Consider the following 9291-nt stretch of genomic DNA (forward strand, 5'->3'; position numbering starts at 1 on the left):
CTAAGCCTAATGAAAAAGCTGTTTTCATACGCTCAAGCATATTGTTATCCAACTGTATGTTATCATGGTCTTTTAGTAAATTGGTAGATATGTGAAAAAAAAATTAATGGAAAAATACTATTTTAGAAAGTTTCAAAGTAGAAACAGAAGTCTTGGCCCACAATTTTATACCCCAAAGTATTCATGAAAAAACTAAGAGTTGAGAGATCGAAGGTTTCTTGTATTTGAAGTTAAACAGGCCGACATACACTCGCAGATACAGATCCAACAACAGGAACAGTAGATGGTTCGTAGTTTCACCAATTCCTTTGAAACCAAGCAAGAGCTACTGATGAAGGTGTGCTTGTACATACATAAGTATTAAGCGAAAGCAAGTTGAATAATATGCAGGAGCTCCATGGTCTTGAGGCCCAAGAAGCTTGAAGGCCTTCCAAGAGCGAAGAGTAATTCCAGAAACGAGATTTTACCATGTGGCTTTGAAATTTCCAAAAAAGACATCTTAAGGGAAAGCTTGAACCTGATCACCTTTGAGGAGCGAACAGTAAATTGAGAGAGATGGAGAGGGGGGGGGCGGATGAAATTTGCCAAGAAGGTGTTCCGAAAGGAGATTGCAATTTGCAAGTCAGCTAATCTCGAACCGAAGCACCAAAACTTGAGGTTCTGTGCAGAACATCTTTACTACCCTTTCCTGCGGACAAGCTGCGTTAACTTCTCAATTCATTCACGAATCTGGTGATTCTTCTCTTCATGATCGCCTTTACGAGCTGACTGGGAATCGTTTTGAATCTGGAGATTCTGGTCTTTATGATCGCCTTCACGAGCTGATTGGGAATCATTTTGAATCTCGAATATGACAACTTCGTTTTGCGTGATACTAGGATATCTACTCATCTCGCATGCGTCCAAGGAACGAGAAGTTTCTTGTCCTAGACTTTCTCGTTCAACAAGGACATTGAGATCGATGATCATGCCATCAGGTCACTTTTTAGGAGAGAAGCGAGCAGAGGGACTTGAAGCAACACCTGGCATAATACCACTGTGCATTTCAGGAGAGACATCGAGATCGATATCAAGTCTGTCTGGTCGAGATGCTGCCTTTGTCTTGGAAGTACCATCTGGTAGAGTTGGAGCTTTTATCTTGGACGCACCACATGAGAATATTTGATCAAATGTAACAAAATTGGGCAAGGTTGAACGAAGAGGTGCTTCGATGGACCCATCAGATTCTGTGGACAAGAAAGCTCTCTTCACAAGTGTGTCGTTGGGGCGTATCATCAGAATCAAGAAGATACTGTGATTGCCATCAATGTTTCGCTCCATGGCAACTTCATGCTCGAACACTCTCACGACATGAGCCCCTTCTTTGACAAAATTGCTCCAACCGATCCACGGGCAAGATAACATGAAACTTCCAGTTGCTGATATGACAATATCACAGAATATTGTCGGAGAAACTGCGCGGCGAGCACCTTTGTGCATGACCTCTGTCAAGCTTGAAGGAGAGATTCCATTAAATCTGAGACGCAATAAGAAGCGATCAATTGTTCGTCATCTAAGTCCCGCCACCTCGAAGGAGGCATGCCCGGGTGAATGGGCAAGGGATTCATCGGATGAAATTTGGCTTCATCATGGATCACAATAGAGATTCTAGGACTCACAGTACAGCCAGCAGACAGAGGAAAAGGCTGAAGGCGATGGCAAGGATTGTTGGCAATGAAGAGGGAGAAATGAGGGAAAGAGAAAAGATCATCCAAAGCAACACTGCATACTTATAGACAGGCTATTAGCTTATATTTCCTCCCTTTGTATCTTAGCAGTAGATACTACTGTCTCTTTATATTGCAATTATACATAGGCTAGTAGCTTATATTTCCTCCCTTTGTATCTTAGCAATAGATACTACTGTCTCTTTATATTACAATTATACAAACAGGCTACTACCTTATAGTTCCTCCCTTTGTACCTTGGACACTGAAGATGAGGTTAGGAACTGAGATCTGCTAGAATGTCTTTGTCCTTGATCCTTCTTCATTGCCTGCTTCCAGAGAGATGTTTCTCTCTCACTTTGATCTGAGAGTGTTATAACTTTTAAGGATAGTGCCACTGGCTGGCCATAGTCATTAAATGCTCATTGTTGCACCCTATCTACCTTCTGCTACATTTTAGGACCTGATGGAGACAGCAGGGAAAATTTCAAGCGTTTTAACTACCTGATCTTGGTCTTACACTTCGGACTTCAGAGTGGGAAAACTTTCACATTCGTAATCTGCTCAAATTGTTCTGGGATCAATGCCTAGTGCAGCTGGTGATGACTTTTAACACGAGCTAGAGATCCAGAAAAGAGAATGTGCTTGCTACAACAACTATTACGACAGCCAATTGCCCGCTGGAGATAGTGATCTTATTTACTGGATTAGATGTCAATCCCTAAAATTGCGAACGTTTCTTGGGTCCGGAATGTGTGGGGAGTATCAGGTCGAAATGTGCTAAGAGCTTGGGAATGGAGTACATATCCAAAGAAGCTGCCATCTTTGGAGCGGACCTTGGCTCAGATTTGTCTGTCCTCTAGGATAGCATTAGATATTCTACTCTTCACCGGATCTGAACTGCCCGATATGAGGCATTGATTACCAGCCCTAATGTTTTTGATTTACCATGTTAAAAAGTTATTTTGGAGATCTCCTCACATGTTGGTTGGTTAGTGGTTTGTTGACCTGATAAAGTTGCTAGATGTCGCCTGCAGAGCGCTTTGTATGAGATGTCCCTTGGGATCTTTTAACTAATATAAGAGCAAACTACTTTCAATAAAAATTGCGAACGTTTGACCGGGCAAAGAATGCATATACTCCCGCCTGTTGATTGCATGAAAAGGCTTATGTGAATAATCGTACTGTTAGCTTAGAGACAACTGCTTCCTAGTAAGGGATGAAAGCCTGTTCAAATGCTTCGCAAACAGAGACGACGCTCGTTAAAGGGTAGGGCATTAGAGAGCGACTATGTACCTGAATCGATTTGCAGTTCTGCCGGCGGGCCGTTAGCTCCCTCAACTTCATCCTGCTTCGGCTTTTTGGCGGCCTTACGCTTTCTGGAACCAGAAGGCATCGTATTCTAACTGCAAAAGGACAGTCGGTTGCCGGTATGAAGCGCTGAGAAAGGAATCCTGAGAAGGATATCAGAATCCGGGAGCTCTGCCTGAGAACACGCACATGAGTTTCAATCTTCAGACGAAGCGAGAGAGCCACAGTTAGAGGAGGAAGGGATTGCGAGAAAGCGAGAAATGAACAGTCAGGGCTTCCTCATTGCAGAGTTGAGCGAGAAACGGGTTATTTGAGAGAGATTGCAAGAAGCTATGGCTGGAGAAGCAAGATGCACGCACGCTGGATGATGTGAGCTGCGATTTGTGCAAAAGATGAAAGCAAATCTACAGCAAATCGGGCAATTCCAACGGCACAGTCGACTCGGTGGCGATGAGTCTCACCACAGGGGAGCGTCTTATCGCAGCTTTTGATAGGCTCGGAGACACATTTCCCAAGGACTAGGGTGTTTACACACCTCCAAAGGGTGCCCAAAGTGTGGGCACCCAAAAACATTCATGGGCCGGTTGGAATGGGCACCCCCCGTTACACACCGACTACCCATTGTGAGATCATTAAAAAATGGGTGCCCACGGATGGGCACCCTTTTTACACACCGCCCAAGTACAAACCCCTTTTGTAAAAATGAGTGCCCAGATGGGTGTGGAGCTGAGGGGACCCAAATCGTGATGGTGATTGGCTGAATCCAGCCCTGCCCATCGGTGGGCAGCCAAGCTTGGCTGCCCAAGGAAGGCCTTTCTCAGGGCATGGCGTGGACTCCACGTCAGATTAAAAGGTCTAAGCTTGGGCGATGTATGTGTAAAGAGGTGCCCGCCCAAACCTCAAATGGTGGCTTTTTATTGGTCCAAACGGTCGCCCAACGTTGGGCAGCCTTTGGTGTGTAAAGGGCCTTAGAAGCATCTAAAGGAACACAGAGATTGAGGAGGCCGCGCCTTGTACTCCTCGCCATATTTGTACAATTTTTGGCACCTATCTGTCTTCCTCTTGCTTCGCTTCCCGCCTCTCCCTAGCTCCTCCCTCTCCGTCCTTCCTTCTCGAGGGAAAAGTGTACAAACTAGACAAGGAAGGCAATAGATGGATGAAGGAGGAGGAGCGGCTATGGCGGAAGAGCGGAAAAGATGAAGAAGATGAAGAAGAAGGTCGGCTATGGCAGAGGCCTCCTCCTCCACCCTCAGACTTTGATGCTTTGGACGATCTTTTCTCTTTCCCTCATTTCTCCCTCTTCCTTGCCAATAATCCTTGCCTTCGCCTTCAGCCTCTTCCTCTGTCTGTTGGCCGTACTGTGAGTCCTAAAATCTCTATTGTGATCCATGATGACGCCAAATTTCGTCTGACGAATCCCTTGCCTATTCACCCGGGCATGCCTCCTTCGAGATGGCGGGACTTAGATGTCGAACGATTGATCACTCCTTATTGTGTCTCAGATTTAATGGAATCTTGTTAGATATCAATGCTCCACTCTCATGTAACTACGCGGGAGCCAGCTAACTCTACTTGTAAGCCCCCCATATGAGGAAAAGGCATTTAAGTAGCTCAATTATCCGGTAGGTCCTAGTTTGGACACCAGATGGGGGCCATGTGTGGCCTGATGGCTGGACGGCTTCAAATAGAGTTGGCACACTGCCAACTAAGCTACATGCAAGTGCGGGAAGGCATCCCATGACTGACCGCATTGAGAATAGACGGAGGATTTCCCGGGGCAGCCCACTCTCAAGTTACGGGGCCCGTTTGGAGCCCCAGATGGATCCCAGATGGCTTTGGGCCGAACGGAGACCATAGGTTAGTTGCTCTATTTTGCGCCACGGTTCTAACGTGTGGTCGGTGGCCTATTTCGGGACCGTCCAGTCGACCATTTTGGGCCGACTGGGTCGTCTCCCAATTGGGTCTAACCGACTACAACTGGTGGATATATAAGAGCAAGCTTGTGAAGCCCATCATCATCACTGGCTACAGCAACCTTGATTCCTTAGCATCCAGCCTCTGGCCTCTATTGTTTCCAGCATGCCATCGAAGCTTCTCACATAGGAGCGCACGGCTGGGAGGTAGCGCCATCTATTGTATCAGTTTTACAATAATCAAATTTTTGATTCTCCATACTATCTGCTTTTCTCTCTTGCATACGAGATCCTATTATCTGTTGAGCACACACGTTGTATTGTTTTCTTACATGGTATCAAAGCTTGGGCTCTAGCAAGAAGATTTGGTAGTGTGTTTTTGTTTGCGAGTAGATTGTGAGAGATGGCCCAGCCCATAAGACTGCGAATCCCACCGTTCGGCGAAAGCGGAAAGTTGGACGGCACTAACTATCCACTCTGGAAGTTCAAGATGAAGACCACATCCTAAGCACATACAACCTTTGGGATACTACTACTGGGGTGGACGTGAAGCCGTTGCGAGACCGAATCCAGCCAATCCAGGACAACAGATAGTACCAACTGTGGATGAGATTCTCGCGTGGACAAGAAGAAATGCAGATGCGCTGTGTTCTATTGTCTGTAGTGTAAGTGATTCTGTCATGGCATTAATTCAACATGTCACCACATCGGAGGAGGCATATACAGGGGGGTCTTGAAAAATCAGTACGAGACCACGGATCAAACGCAGATTCAGAATCTGAAGACCCAATCACGAACGGGAAACTATCTGAGTCTAAAACGGCAGAGAAGTTCATCACCAGGGTGAAGAATATGCGCGATCAGATGACTGCAATTGGCATCACCATCACCAGTGAGAATCTAGCACGAAGGTGCATATGAATTCTCCCACCAAAGTGCGACGGTCCTGTTACGGCACTGAATACGCAAAACAAAAATCAGCCCCTCAACTTTGAGGATTTCAGTGCAATGCTTCTGGAGAAGGAGATGCATCAAAAGATGAGGACTAGAGAAGATTCGGCTTTCTCGGCTGGATCAAAGAAAGGTAAGGGTAAGGACTCTTGTAACCCATCTTCTTCTAATGATAAAAAGAGAAAGAAGAAGATCAAGTGCTTCTATTGCAACAAGGTAGGGCGGCACAAGCAGAATGAGTTCCAGAAGAAGATTGTAGATGAGAAGAATGGAGTAAAGAAAGAGTCCAGCAACAGCGTGCAGGCAGTACCTGTAGAGCTGTTCGTAGCAATTGAGGAGATTTGCACAGAGGCAGTTCATGTACCTGCGGATGAACCTTGGATTATTGACAGTGGTGCATCGCGCCACATGACCAGTCGGAAGGATTGGTATACCTCTCTACATCCGGTAGGGAATGACATCCTGGTAGTAGTCAGCAATGATGCAAAATGCCCAGCAAAAGGAAAAGGTACGATTGCTCTCAAGTCAGATGGAGTTCTTAAACAGTTGTCCAATGTTCTTTATGTGCCAGATATCAAGAGGAACTTGTTGCCCGTTTCTATGATCACGGATCGAGACCTCAAAGTTCACTTCAATAAGAATGACGCACAGATTTTGGATCTTCAAAGAAAGGTCATTGGTAAAGGTACATGGCACAACAACATCTATGAACTCTTAGCTTTCAGTGCTCGAGCCGATGTTAACACTAAGCTGTGGCATGAGAGGTTTGGTAATCTAAGCCTTAGTTCTTTAAAGAAGATGCATAAAAGTGGAATGATTGTAGACCTACTAGAAATTATAGATCTACCCGATGTATGTGAAGCTTGCATGATGGGCAAGTAGCATCGGTAGCCCTTTCCTAAAGAGGCCAGTAGGGCAAAGGCTCCTCTAGAGCTCGTTCACATGGACCTCTACGGAAAGAGGGAGAGGAACCTAGATCCTCCCTCTCCGTCCTTCCTTCTCAGTCTAGCTGTGATAGGAGATGGAGGGAAAAGTGTACAAACTAGACAAGGAAGGCAATAGATGGATGAAGGAGGAGGAGCGGCTATGGCGGAAGAGCAAAAAAGATGAAGAAGATGAAGAAGAAGGTTGGCTATGGCGGAGGCCTCCTCCTCCACCCTCAGACTTTGATGCTTTGGACGATCTTTTCTCTTTCCCTCATTTCTCCCTCTTCCTTGCCAACAATCCTTGCCTTTGCCTTCAGCCTCTTCCTCTATCTGTTGGCCATACTGTGGGTCCTATAATCTCTATTGTGATCCATGATGATGCCAAATTTTGTCTGACGAATCCCTTGCCTGTTCACCCGGGCATGCCTCCTTTGAGATGGCAGGACTTAGATGACGAATGATTGATCACTCCTTATTGCATCTCAGATTTAATGGAATCTTGTTAGATATCAATGCTCCACTCTCGTGTAACTACGTGCAAGCTAGCTAACTCTACTTGTAAGCCCCCCATATGAGGAGAAGGCATTTGAGTAGCTCGGTTATCCGATAGGTCCTGGTTTGGACACCAGATGGGGGCCATGTGTGGCTTGATGGCTGGACGGCTTTAGATAAAGTTGGCACATTGCCAACTAGGCTACATGCAAGTGCGGGAAGGCATCCCATGACTGACCGCACTGAGGGTAGACGGAGCATTTCCCAGGGCAGCCCACTCTCAAGTTGCGGGGCCCGTTTGGAGCCCCAGAGGATCCCGGATGGCTCTGGGCCGAACGCCGTAGGGTAGTTGCTCTATTCTGCGCCACGGTTCTAATGTGTTATCGGTGGCCTACCACAGCCATTTTGGGCCGACTGGGTCGGTCTCCCAATTGGGTCTAACCGACTACGACTAGTGGCTATATAAGAGCAAGCTCGGGAAGCCCATCATCAGCACTGGCTACAGCAACCCTGATTCCTTAGCATCCAGCCTCCGTCCTCTATTGTTTTTAGCATGCCATCGAAACTTCTCACACAGGAGCGCATGGCTGGGAGGCAGCGCCATCTATTGTATCAGTTTTATAGTAATCAAATTTTTTATTCTCCATATTATCTGCTTTTCTCTCTTGCATACGAGATCCTGTTATCTGTTGAGCACAGACGTTGTATTGTTTTCTTACAAATCTCTCCTTCAAGTTCGACAACGGTCATGCAGGAAGGTGCTCGCCCCACCAGTTTCTCTGACAATATTATGTGATATTGTCATATCAGCAAACTGGAAGCTTCATGTTATCTTATCTGTGGATCGATTGGACCAATTTGGTCAAAGAAGTAATCGTTCGAGCTTTGCCCAATTTTGTTGCATTTGATCAAATATTCTCATGTGGTTCATCCAAGATAAAAGCTCCAACTCTCCCAGGTGGTACTTCTAAGACAAAGGCAGCATGTTGACTATACAGACTTGATATCAATCTCAATGTCTCTCCTGAAACGCACAGTGGTATTATGCCAGGTGATGCTTCAAGTCCCATCTACTCCAGTGTTCACAGAAAACATGTTTCTCAACAAATCACAAAACTTGGGGGTTTCAAATTTTGAAGGTTTTTCCTGAGAATTTGTGGACCATTTACCTAAAATATAACTAAATTGCCTAAGATTTTGCAGATTTTACAAAATTGTGAAAATATTTTTTACGGATGAAAATGAAAATGTTACAGGTTCATTGTATATAGTTTGCTGGTTTTCTGTGAACATTGGTCTACTCGCTTCTCTCCTAATAAGTGATCGGATGGCATGATCATTGATCTCAATGTCCCTATTGAACCAAAAAGTCTAGGACAAGAAACTTCTCGTTCCTTGGATGCATGCGAGATGGGTAGATACCCTGGAGTCACGCAAAACGAAGTTGTCATATTCGAGATTCAAAACAATTCCCAGTCAACTCGTGAAGGCGACCATCAAGACTAGAATCACCAGATTCGTGAACGAATTGAAAAGTTAACGTAGCTTGTCGGCAAGAAAGGGCAGTAAAGATGTTCTGCACAGAACCTCAATTTTTGGTGCTCCAGTTCGAGATTAGGTGACTTGCAAATTGCAATCTCCTTTCAGAACACCTCCTTGGCAATTTTCATCCATCCCCAATAACTTTGATGAGGGCTCTTCTGTGACTGGCTGGCTATGGTGGCAAAAACTTGAATTCCTGGAAAACCCCTCTTCATCCTCTCCTCCAACCTTCTTCTATCCTTATCCTCCCCAAATTGCACCCATTTCCCTCACAATTCCACCTCTTCTTGTGCTCAAACCCCATCTTCCCATCCCTGTCCCTTGTAATTTCCCAGTTCTCCCATGGCACCTTCCTCTGCCCAATTTCCCCCTTCAACCTCCCGCTGAAGTCTCTCAAATTACTATTCACTCCTCAAAGGTGATCAGGGGAGCCTCCTTCAAGCTTTCCCT

The 9291-nt window shown here is 45.6% G+C and overlaps 1 long non-coding RNA gene across 2 annotated transcripts; it reads right to left on the bottom strand.

The window, feature by feature from the left end:
* Positions 1 to 243: 243 nt before the first annotated feature.
* LOC147890210 (uncharacterized) lies at positions 244 to 3429 on the bottom strand. 2 transcript variants are annotated; one of them, XR_015542774.1, is made up of 3 exons: positions 3207 to 3429; positions 3003 to 3112; positions 244 to 2852 (listed from the first exon to the last, which is right to left on the bottom strand). It is a non-coding gene; the product is annotated as an uncharacterized LOC147890210 (long non-coding RNA). The 2 variants fall into 2 exon arrangements; XR_015542773.1 differs by having other exon boundaries at positions 3003 to 3429.
* Between the last annotated feature and the right edge of the window lie 5862 nt (positions 3430 to 9291).

The sequence above is a fragment of the Dipteris shenzhenensis genome, chromosome 19 (genome assembly GCF_047967505.1).
Source record: "Dipteris shenzhenensis isolate YYH24624 ecotype China chromosome 19, Dip_SZ_1.0, whole genome shotgun sequence".
In the NCBI taxonomy this organism is placed as follows: domain Eukaryota; kingdom Viridiplantae; phylum Streptophyta; class Polypodiopsida; order Gleicheniales; family Dipteridaceae; genus Dipteris; species Dipteris shenzhenensis.